Genomic DNA, 12,187 nt, shown 5'->3' with positions numbered 1-12,187 from the left:
TCCTGTTTGGCAATATGGAGGGGAGTGTGGCCTTGACCTGAGCGCATCGTGTTCTCACACACAGAAATATAATTGCATGATAGCTGCATGAGACATAACACCTGCAGCAGTACATTTACTTTGTTAGCAAGATTATATTTTCCACAAACTATAGACAGTGTGAACAATTTCAAAATAATGGACAAGAGAAAGACGTTTGAGTTGCAACATTATTTTCAAAAAGATACAAACCTCTTGTAATTAAAATGAAAAAAAGACAATTGCGATTACTTACATGATACTATGAGTTTTATAGCAAAAATGTATAATGTTCCAATATATTGGAAAAGACGGGAGACACACACACACACACACACACACACACACACACACACACAGAGAGAGAGAGAGATCACACACACACACACACACACACACACACACACACACACACACAGAGTTTGCATTGCAACAGGAAATGCCCTCCCCCATGTAGAGAGAATGGAAAAGACAGAGTTTCGAGGGACCAGGACTTTAGTATTGAGTTATTCTGGTAACGTGTGAGGAGGAAAGAGAAAACTGACAGACTCCGTGTTGAAGGACAGACGGGACGGTAACATTGACTCAAATATCCTTTTATTTTACTTGTTGAGTAGTTTTGGGACCACAACGAACAAGTATAATACATCGGGAATGGTACATTATTTTGGTTTGGTTTGATTTAGATTGCATTAAGGTGTTTGTGGGCCCAGAGTGTGTGTTTAAGTAACGTTGAAGTTGATAAATTGAGATTTTCTGAAGTAATCCATTTGAGGATGTGTTAAAAACAGTGTTAAAAGTTTTTTGTCTGTGTATATAATACAATGTAAAAAAAAGGAATAATTTATTTATAGTATTTCCTGGAAAAAAAGGGGACAGTAATATTTTAATTTCATTTTTTGTTATATTGGAAAAGGTGGGAGAGAGAGACAAATACAAAAGTATTTGCAAATGTGTATTAATGTCTCTGTACGTATTTAGATATGTGTGTTCGTGTTGACATTTGTATGTATGTGTTCAGATCTGTGTGTCCGTGTTTACGTTATTTTGGTTTGGGTATATATTTAGGTGTAGGATTTAGATTGTATTAAGGTGTGTGTTTAGTGAGGGTTTTTTTTTTTTGCCCTTAAACGTGTCAAGTGAATAAGGAATTAAGGTGTTTGTGGGCCCAGAAAGTGTATTTAAGTAACTGTGAAGTTGATAAAGTGAAATTTAGATTAACTTTATCATTGTTAAGTGAGACATTGGAGCATGCATGCAATCATCTTCTGATGATTGTATGCCCTGAGCTCAGGCTCACAACCTCACGCTGCCTGGCTGCTGTTGAGAGGCAGATCACAATGGATTCTCGATTGTTTGCTGTCAGTTAGGTTCATGTTTTAGCAGAATGTGAACAAAATATGAACTTTTAGTTACAGTAAGTTTAGGGTAACGATCATCTGTTAGTGTCACCCCAATACATCGGGAATGGTACATTATTTTGGTTTGGTTTGATTTAGATTGCATTAAGGTGTTTGTGGGCCCAGAGTGTGTGTTTAAGTAACGTTGAAGTTGATAAATTGAGATTTTCTGAAGTAATCCATTTGAGGATGTGTTAAAAACAGTGTTAAAAGTTTTTTGTCTGTGTATATAATACAATGTAAAATTTTTCTTTAAAAAAAAGGAATAATTTATTTATAGTATTTCCTGGAAAAAAAGGGGACAGTAATATTTTAATTTCATTTTTTTGTTATATTGGAAAAGGTGGGAGAGAGAGACAAATACAAAAGTATTTGCAAATGTGTATTAATGTCTCTGTACGTATTTAGATATGTGTGTTCGTGTTGACATTTGTATGTATGTGTTCAGATCTGTGTGTCCGTGTTTACGTTATTTTGGTTTGGGTATATATTTAGGTGTAGGATTTAGATTGTATTAAGGTGTGTGTTTAGTGAGGGGTTTTTTTTTGCCCTTAAACGTGTCAAGTGAATAAGGAATTAAGGTGTTTGTGGGCCCAGAAAGTGTATTTAAGTAACTGTGAAGTTGATAAAGTGAAATTTAGATTAACTTTATCATTGTTAAGTGAGACATTGGAGCATGCATGCAATCATCTTCTGATGATTGTATGCCCTGAGCTCAGGCTCACAACCTCACGCTGCCTGGCTGTTGTTGAGAGGCAGATCACAATGGATTCTCGATTGTTTGCTGTCAGTTAGGTTCATGTTTTAGCAGAATGTGAACAAAATATGAACTTTTAGTTACAGTAAGTTTAGGGTAACGATCATCTGTTAGTGTCACCCCAATAGTGACACGCTCAATGTGTAGATTGTACTGCTACAGCAGCCAGGCAGCGTCAGTTCAGGGCAAAGGAAAATGACAGACAAATCTTTTCTACACTTGCGGATCGCGACACTGAACACACACACACACACAGATCTGAATACCCACACAAAGATCTGAATACACACACACAGTTTGAGATGCACATTTGCAAATAGTTTTGCAACAATTAGAACTCCATACCTCCCACACAAAGGAGGAAGCTACATAAAACCCGAGAGAGATATAGAGAGTCAGATGTCACTGCATGTCACACATTAAGAAATGTTTCAATGTAAAGACTAAGACTCATTTATTTCTGTTTATTGATACTGTCATTTTTCTCATTATTACTTATTGTTCTATTACTGTTTATTATTTTAAACATGCACACGAACACACAGATAATTATTGTCTTATTTTATTTTTCTTAAATTTTACTCTATTTATTTATATTAACTTATGAAGTGTATTTTTGTCCTGTTTAATTGACTCTGCGGCGGGTGCTTGTGTACTTGTGTTGTGTTATTTGTGCTGCTTTCTTTTCACTATTTTATAACTTGTGTGTTTCAGGTATGACAGAGAAGAGAGAGGAAAACAAATGTGGTGCAGTTGTAGGACGACTGGTTCCCAACCCAGTCAGCTCCTCACCACGCAGCGGTAGCCACCACGGACGCCTGAGTTAACAACGTCAACTAGCCAACGGCGTTAGCCGAGCAGCTGGCCCACGAGAGAGAACCCAGTCCCCCGACTACAACGGCGGAGAGGAGCAGAGGATCCGGTGGACAGGTGCTGACGGCGTTAGCCTAGCAGCTGGCCCACGAGAGACAGCCCAGTCCCCCGACTACAACGGCGGAGAGGAGCAGAGGATCCGGTGGACAGGTGCTGACGGCGTTAGCCTAGCAGCTGGCCCACGAGAGACAGCCCAGTCTCCCTGCTCGTGTGAGAGCTAAGCTTGTGAGAAACCACAATGGAGGAAGAGGGGGGTGTCAGACTTTGCGGGCGCGGCAACATACCACCACTGCCCCCAGTCATACTAACTGTCATGTTGCTGGTAAGTTGGTAAATTGAAATTTTCTGAAGTAATCCATTTGAGGATTATAGTGTTGAAGTTTTGTCACACCAAATGTCTGTGCATATAGTACTGTGTAAAGTGTGTACACACACACCCACACAGAAACATGTCCTCACAATTGATGTCTTATTTTATTTTCTTCAATTTTTACTCTATTTATATATGTATATATTAACTCATGAAGTGTATTTGTGTTCTGTTTAATTGACTCTTTGCGCTTTAGCAACACAGTCTCTGTGACATTCATGCAAATAAAGTAAATTTGAATTGAGAGTGAGAGAGACAGAGAGACAGAGAGAGCTGACACATAGATTTAATGACAATGACAATGACATTGTTGATCATGTTAACAATATGCTGAGCCTTAGACAGATTTGTATTATGTTCGCATTTGAAGTTGTTATGGAATGCAATGTGAATAAAATAAAAAAGTACGGTGTGATTTCTTCATTATACACCAGTAGACACCACATGGATATACAAGAGTCTAAGGAGGAAGTCAAAGGAGGAAGCTACATAAAACCCGAGAGAGAGAGAGAGAGAGAGAGAGAGAGAGAGAGAGAGAGAGTCAGATGTCACTGCATGTCACACATTAAGAAATATTTCAATGTAAAGACTGAAAGACTCATTTATTTCTGTTCCCTTTTGCTACACTTCTGCCGCGGCAGATCTGCAAATGCGTGCCATGATCCGCAAGTGTAGAAAAAAGTCATCTGTGACTTTCCTTTGCCCTGAGCTCAGGCTCACAACCTCACGCTGCCTGGCTGCTGTTGAGACACAGACCACAATGGATTCTCGATTGTTTGCTGTCAGGTAAAGCAACACTAGGTAACTTCCCAGAGAGGGTAGGTACATACCTGACGTAAAGAAGTCTAGTGCGACCTGGCATTGGCATTGGTTTACAAAAAATCCAAGTAGCTGCTGGCTAAATCCACCGATGAATAAACGTGTCTTAAAGCAGGTCGCACTAGACTTCTTTATGTCAGGTATGTACTGTACCTACCCGCTCTGGGAAGTTACACAGTGCGGTTTCTGCCGCCGTGACCCCAGCCAAGCTGCAGAGGCGTCACCATTCATCATATTAACCATTATTCTACCACATAACTGAGTTTAGAAATATTATTTTAAGGTCGAAAAACTACCTAGTGTTGCTTTAAGTTCATGTTTTAGCAGAATGTGAAAACAATATGAACTTTTACTTACAGTAACTTATTAGTAATACTTATTCTCATTATTACTTATTATTCTATTACTGTTTATTATTTTAAACATGCACACGAACACACAGACAATTATTGTCTTTTTTATTTTTCTTAAATTTTACTCTATTTTTATATGTTTATATTAACTTATGAAGTGTATTTTTGTCCTGTTTAATTGACTCTGTGGTGGGTGCTTGTGTACTTGTGTTGTGTTATTTGTGCTGCTTTCTTTTCACTATTTTATAACTTGTGTGTTTCAGGTATGACAGAGAAGAGAGAGGAAAACAAATGTGGTGCAGTTCTAGGACGACTGGTTCCCAACCCAATCAGCTCCTTACCACGCAGTGGTAGCCACCACGGACGCCTGAGTTAACAACGTCAACTAGCCAACGGCGTTAGCCGAGCAGCTGGCCCACGAGAGACAGCCCAGTCTCCCTACGACACGGCGGAGAGGAGCAGAGGATCCGGTGGGTAGGCGCTGATGGCATTAGCCTAGCAGCTGGCCCACGAGAGACAGCCCAGTCTCCCTACGACGACGGTGGAGAGGAGCAGAGGATCCGGTGGGTAGGCGCTGATGGCATTAGCCTAGCAGCTGGCCCACGAGAGACAGCCCAGTCTCCCTACGACACGGCGGAGAGGAGCAGAGGATCCGGTGGGTAGGCGCTGATGGCATTAGCCTAGCAGCTGGCCCACGAGAGACAGCCCAGTCTCCCTACGACGACGGTGGAGAGGAGCAGAGGATCCAGTGGACAGGCGCCGATGGCGTTAGCCAAGCAGCTGACCCTCCAACTGACTGCCGCAGTGGCCGCATGACGGACTGTGGACTCAGGGAGTGTGTCACCTTGCCTACTCCAAAGATACCCTGCTAGCCCTGTGGGACAAAAACAGCGCACCCTCTGACCATCTCCCTGCTCGTGTGAGAGCTAAGCTGGTGAGAAACCACAGTGGAGGAAGAGGGGGTGTCAGACTTTGCGGACGCGGCAACATACCACCACTGCCCCCAGTCATACTAACTGTCAGGTTGCTGGTAAGTGGGTAAATTGAGATTTTCTGAAGTAATCCATTTGAGGGTTTTTGTCTGTGCATATGGTACTGTGTAAAGTGTGTACACACACACCCACACAGAAACATGTCCTCACAATTGATGTCTTATTTTATTTTCTTCAATTTTTACTCTATGTATATATGTATATATTAACTCATGAAGTGTATTTGTGTTCTGTTTAATTGACTCTTTGCGCTTTAGCAACACAGTCTCTGTGACATTCATGCAAATAAAGTAAATTTGAATTGAGAGTGAGAGAGACAGAGAGACAGAGAGAGCTGACACATAGATTTAATGACAATGACAATGACATTGTTGATCATGTTAACAATATGCTGAGCCTTAGACAGATTTGTATTATGTTCGCATTTGAAGTTGTTATGGAATGCAATGTGAATAAAATAAAAAAGTACGGTGTGATTTCTTCATTGTACACCAGTAGACACCACATGGATATACAAGAGTCTAAGGTATCCAGGGGCCATCAAGTATCTCAATGATTTCTTCAAGTACACAGGAATATTCAGGTGGGCTGTCAAAGTCTTCATGTAACCATAGTAAGGGCTGTAGTAGGCTGTTTGTGTCGCTCCAATCAACATTGGTTTCGGGGAAGTTCGTCAGCATCTCGTCAAACAGAAAGATGTCAGTGTTCATACACAGTAATTCGCTTTCGCGATACTCTGTCTTTGTATCATTGGACTGCATTGTCACGTCAGTCTGGACACCACTGTTATCATCTGCCATCCCTCAGTGGAATTGGAGTTTGGGTCTCTGGTGATCAGAGAAAGTGTTTGTTTATTCAGTCACAAATCACACACACACACAGGATATAATGTAGACGGTTCTGCTGTATAATTAGCAGGGGAATACATCACTGCATGTCACAAATGAATAGTCACTGAGCCTGTATCTGGTCAGGATCTGTCTCGCCTTTCTATGTCTGACAGTACAGATATATTCTGCTAATTCTCTCTCAAAAATAATTGTGAGTGTGTGTGAGTCTTAAAGACACAAAAAATAAGATCAACAAAAAGTAAACATACCATGTGGTCAATGTTTGACAGTTGAGGTGGAGGCAGAGATGCACTTTCTTACTTTTCTCTAACACTTACAGACAGATTCACCTCCTGTTACGTGAAACAGCATAGATTTGCCAATGCAAACAGTACAGCATCAAGTCATCAAAAAATATCATAGGCAGATGGCATATGGAAACCTATATTGTTACGCGTAACCGGAGGTGAATCTGTCTGCAATCTAACTTTGTCCAAGTAGTATCATTCGTTCCAATTGACACGAAATTGTCCAACCTATGCTGTAAGTGAGTCTGGCTGTAATCAAACTTTCCCCAGGTCAACAAAAACTATCATAGGCAGAAGGCATAGGGAAACCTGTGCAGTTACGCGCAGTGTCCCACCTATGCTGTAGTGTTACGCGTAACTGCTGTTTGATTACAGCCAGACTCACTTACAGCATAGGTTGGATGATTTCTTGTCAATTGGAACGAATGACACCACTTGGATAACATTGTTTCAGATGGACCGAATGATTTCCGTTGGATAATGTGAACCTTGCTGCTACGCGTAACCGGAGGTGAATCTGTCTGCAATCTAACTTTGTCCAAGTAGTATCATTCGTTCCAATTGACACGAAATTGTCCAACCTATGCTGTAAGTGAGTCTGGCTGTAATCAAACTTTCCCCAGGTCAACAAAAACTATCATAGGCAGAAGGCATAGAGAAACCTGTGCAGTTACGCGCAGTGTCCCACCTATGCTGTAGTGTTACGCGTAACTGCTGTTTGATTACAGCCAGACTCACTTACAGCATAGGTTGGATGATTTCTTGTCAATTGGAACGAATGACACCACTTGGATAACATTGTTTCAGATGGACCGAATGATTTCCGTTGGATAATGTGAACCTTGCTGCTACGCGTAACCGGAGGTGAATCTGTCTGCAATCTAACTTTGTCCAAGTAGTATCATTCGTTCCAATTGACACGAAATTGTCCAACCTATGCTGTAAGTGAGTCTGGCTGTAATCAAACTTTCCCCAGGTCAACAAAAACTATCATAGGCAGAAGGCATAGAGAAACCTGTGCAGTTACGCGCAGTGTCCCACCTATGCTGTAGTGTTACGCGTAACTGCTGTTTGATTACAGCCAGACTCACTTACAGCATAGGTTGGATGATTTCTTGTCAATTGGAACGAATGACACCACTTGGATAACATTGTTTCAGATGGACCGAATGATTTCCGTTGGATAATGTGAACCTTGCTGCTACGCGTAACCGGAGGTGAATCTGTCTGCAATCTAACTTTGTCCAAGTAGTATCATTCGTTCCAATTGACACGAAATTGTCCAACCTATGCTGTAAGTGAGTCTGGCTGTAATCAAACTTTCCCCAGGTCAACAAAAACTATCATAGGCAGAAGGCATAGAGAAACCTGTGCAGTTACGCGCAGTGTCCCACCTATGCTGTAGTGTTACGCGTAACTGCTGTTTGATTACAGCCAGACTCACTTACAGCATAGGTTGGATGATTTCTTGTCAATTGGAACGAATGACACCACTTGGATAACATTGTTTCAGATGGACCGAATGATTTCCGTTGGATAATGTGAACCTTGCTGCTACGCGTAACCGGAGGTGAATCTGTCTGCAATCTAACTTTGTCCAAGTAGTATCATTCGTTCCAATTGACACGAAATTGTCCAACCTATGCTGTAAGTGAGTCTGGCTGTAATCAAACTTTCCCCAGGTCAACAAAAACTATCATAGGCAGAAGGCATAGAGAAACCTGTGCAGTTACGCGCAGTGTCCCACCTATGCTGTAGTGTTACGCGTAACTGCTGTTTGATTACAGCCAGACTCACTTACAGCATAGGTTGGATGATTTCTTGTCAATTGGAACGAATGACACCACTTGGATAACATTGTTTCAGATGGACCGAATGATTTCCGTTGGATAATGTGAACCTTGCTGCTACGCGTAACCGGAGGTGAATCTGTCTGCAATCTAACTTTGTCCAAGTAGTATCATTCGTTCCAATTGACACAAAATTGTCCAACCTATGCTGTAAGTGAGTCTGGCTGTAATCAAACTTTCCCCAGGTCAACAAAAACTATCATAGGCAGAAGGCATAGAGAAACCTGTGCAGTTACGCGCAGTGTCCCACCTATGCTGTAGTGTTACGCGTAACTGCTGTTTGATTACAGCCAGACTCACTTACAGCATAGGTTGGATGATTTCTTGTCAATTGGAACGAATGACACCACTTGGATAACATTGTTTCAGATGGACCGAATGATTTCCGTTGGATAATGTGAACCTTGCTGCTACGAATCATCACAGTGCAATCAGGGTGGATGTTGTGTAAATGACTATGAATGACCATGTCAGCAGTGGGTGGACTTCCAACTACTGTAAAGTCAAAACAGCTTCCTTTAAGCCAACCCACGTTAGGTGCATAAGTAGGGCATGTAAAAGGGACTACGTGAGACACATCAACATCACAGTCCTTCTGTCTCTGAAGGGAGAGGTACTCACTTGTGCTCTTCTCATCACACTGAAGGTCACAGCACACTCACTGCGCACAGCCTGGATGACTTACAACTGGGGTTCTATTGGATATTGAGTGACTTTCCACGAACAGCGCTACACGATGAAGGACAATACTCGCTTCATTGTGACGGATCGCCCGCCGTGGTATTCCAAGTCTGCTCACAAGAACGTTTTCGAGTGTGAAAGTGCACTGGGACTGTTCGAGAAGGTGGTCGACCTGATGATATGCAAGGAGGGTGAACTGTCTGACAGGGAGAAGATGTACAATCCGAAGAATGTCTACAAGATCATCAGGGACAAGGTGATTCGGGACGCCGATGCTATTCCACAAAAGCCGTCACACTCTCTGTTGCTTGCGCTAATGGACCTTGTGGACATCGCAGGTGGAAACGACTTTGAGTCTACGGCTGGTGTAGACAGGGCTGGTGTCAAACACGTGCTGCTGGCTTTAGATAACTACACCACCTTTTTTGTACCGAATAAAGACTTGATAAGCGCCAGCGGCAAGAAAGTAATCCCTGTGGTCACCCAGTACTCTGCACAACAAAACGTCGTGTTCCGTGACGGCAAAAGGTCTATGGTCGGCACCTACCTTGTCGGGATTAAAACAATGGACAAAGGGGGCAGTGGAAAGTCGCACTTTGTGCAAGAGGTGCTGTTTGTCCCTGGAGTCGAAAGCCTCGAGGTGTTGAAACGGGTTACGCATAACAAGTTTGAATTTTGGGACATGGCCCTTGAGGTCCCCACACACAAGACAGCCCTGACTCCGTCTTTCCAACAAATCAAACCCTTCCAGTTGTTAGTGTGCACAGATGATAAAACCTTGTCATCTACCCAGCACACTGACGCGCTGACCTCTCGCATGGAAGATGTACACCCCATGTGCTGTGTGCTTAGTACTGTACCAGCTGAAACGAAGAAGAAACGTGATATGAGTGTGGATTGTTTCACAGAACAAGAGGTGAGATGTAACCTGAAGTGCTTCACGTACAAGAACGGTGGCGCTCGTACTGTGTACTTTAGACGGACCGGAAAGCTCGTAGATGGCAATCGGGTCAACTTGGTGCCTGTTGTTGCCCTGAGAAAGAGTCAGGCTGAGGCCCGTGAGCTGTACGTGTCTACCACATTAAGGTTTTTCAGGGCTGTCAAGCGATGCTGCGTCGTCAAGGGTACTGGAGAGTTAGTGAGCTGTTGGAATGCTACACTGCAGGAGTTTGACAGAGATACCTTCATCGCCGGACCCGAAATGTATCAGGAGATATACAACCCTGCATTGACAGCCTTCATCAAGCGTGTGAATCCAAACAGTTGGTGTAATTATTTACCCCAGCATGTGGAGAGCGCCATTGCAGACCCTACAATGGCCGAGATGGTGGAATGGGCCATTAGGTTCATGGACAACAAGATCCCCAATGCGTTTGCAGTGGCAGAGCTGTTATTTTGCCCGATTGAGAAGGTACGCTACTACCAAAGGGTTTGGGACAAGTACTTGTCTGACCCGACGACTCACACAACGTTAAGGAAGAAACGTCTCAGTATGGTGGAGGAAGAAATGAGAAAGGACTGGAAAACTTTGACTGACATCGTCTCCAAGTATGGCAAAAAGAAACGCCACTTCACACTGGATGAAGAGGACAACAGCATGTTCACCAACATGGTCAGAGAGTGTGAAGAGTTGTGCAAACAGCAGACCCTGGATAACGTGAACAAAGTCTACAGGATGTGGTTCGCTATTATCAGACACAACACTGCTTTTGGCAAGCCCAAGGATAAGGAGTCGGTACAGATGAATGCCAATGCTAAGGTGATCTTCCTAAAACTCCGCACTTATCACAACAAAGTGAAAAAAGGGCTGAGGCTGGGAGGAGGAGAATGTGATCCGATTAGTTCATCAAGACGGCGATCATCATCATCATCATCATCATCATCACACTCAGAAGTCGACACTGGTATGTCTGCTAGGTGTCTGACTATTGATGAGCAGTACATCGACAAAAAGGCTGTGACTAGTGTTGGTGACAAAGATGACAGACTGTCCTCTATCATTATACCGGAACCAGTTCCAGTGTCAACATGGATCAAGAACATGTCGACTCTGCTTCTAAGCGAACCTTGGCTCAACGACGATAATAATCTCAGGAGAGACACAGTCTGCACTCTCCTGAGATTGGATAGCACTCTGTTAGACAAAAAATACAGTGATATCCTTCGCGAGTGGGTTATTGCCAACCGAACCGTAGTCAAGATCATCATGATGCACGGCCTAGAGGACAGACTCAGCAAAGCCCTGGTGGATTGCTTAGAGACTATTTCCACCCTCAGCTGGAAACGTAAGGTATTGTCGTCCTTCCAAAGTACTCAGGATGAACCGAGAGGACACCAGCAGCAGCAGCAGCAGCAGCAGCAGCAGCAGTGGCCCCAGTCCCAGCAGATGACTAAGAAACTTGTGGTGAGACTGAAACGATGCATTGGTGCTGATAACCAAGCATGTCATCAACCCAACGCGTTGAAGCGAGATCACCCAGGGTTTGATACTTCAAAAAAATCATCATCAGCCTCTAAGTCATCCATGTCCAAGAGTGACAAGAAAGCTCGTAAAGCACAACAAGGAGAGTGTAGCACAGTGCAGAACAGGTTCAATCGCGAGGATGTGAACATTCGGCTGAGCGAGACTGAGGAGGTGAACTCTGAGGACGAACGTCCGTACGAACACGAGGCAGAGGAGGTGAACTCTGAGGACGAACGTCCGTACGAACACGAGGCCGAGGAGGTGAACTCTGAGGACGAACGTCCGTACGAACACGAGGCCGAGGAGGTGAACTCTGAGGACGAACGTCCGTACGAACACGAGGCCGAGGAGGTGAACTCTGAGGACGAACGTCCGTACGAACACGAGACCGAGGAGGTGAACTCTGAGGGGGAATGTCTGTACGAACACGAGTCTGAGGAGGTGGACTCTGAGGATGAATGTCTGGATAAAC

At 43.4% G+C, this 12,187-nt stretch overlaps 1 long non-coding RNA gene across 1 annotated transcript; it reads left to right on the top strand.

Moving 5' to 3' along the window:
- Positions 1–529: 529 nt before the first annotated feature.
- LOC311273261 lies at positions 530–6,049 on the top strand. The gene is made up of 3 exons (XR_014624654.1): positions 530–592; positions 2,890–3,370; positions 4,854–6,049. It is a non-coding gene; the product is annotated as an uncharacterized lncRNA (long non-coding RNA).
- Positions 6,050–12,187: the final 6,138 nt, after the last annotated feature.

This window comes from Pagrus pagrus, assembly GCF_965226575.1.
Source record: "Pagrus pagrus genome assembly, chromosome: 17".
In the NCBI taxonomy this organism is placed as follows: Eukaryota; Metazoa; Chordata; class Actinopteri; order Spariformes; family Sparidae; genus Pagrus; species Pagrus pagrus.
This window is presented reverse-complemented; position numbering and strand designations above follow the sequence as displayed.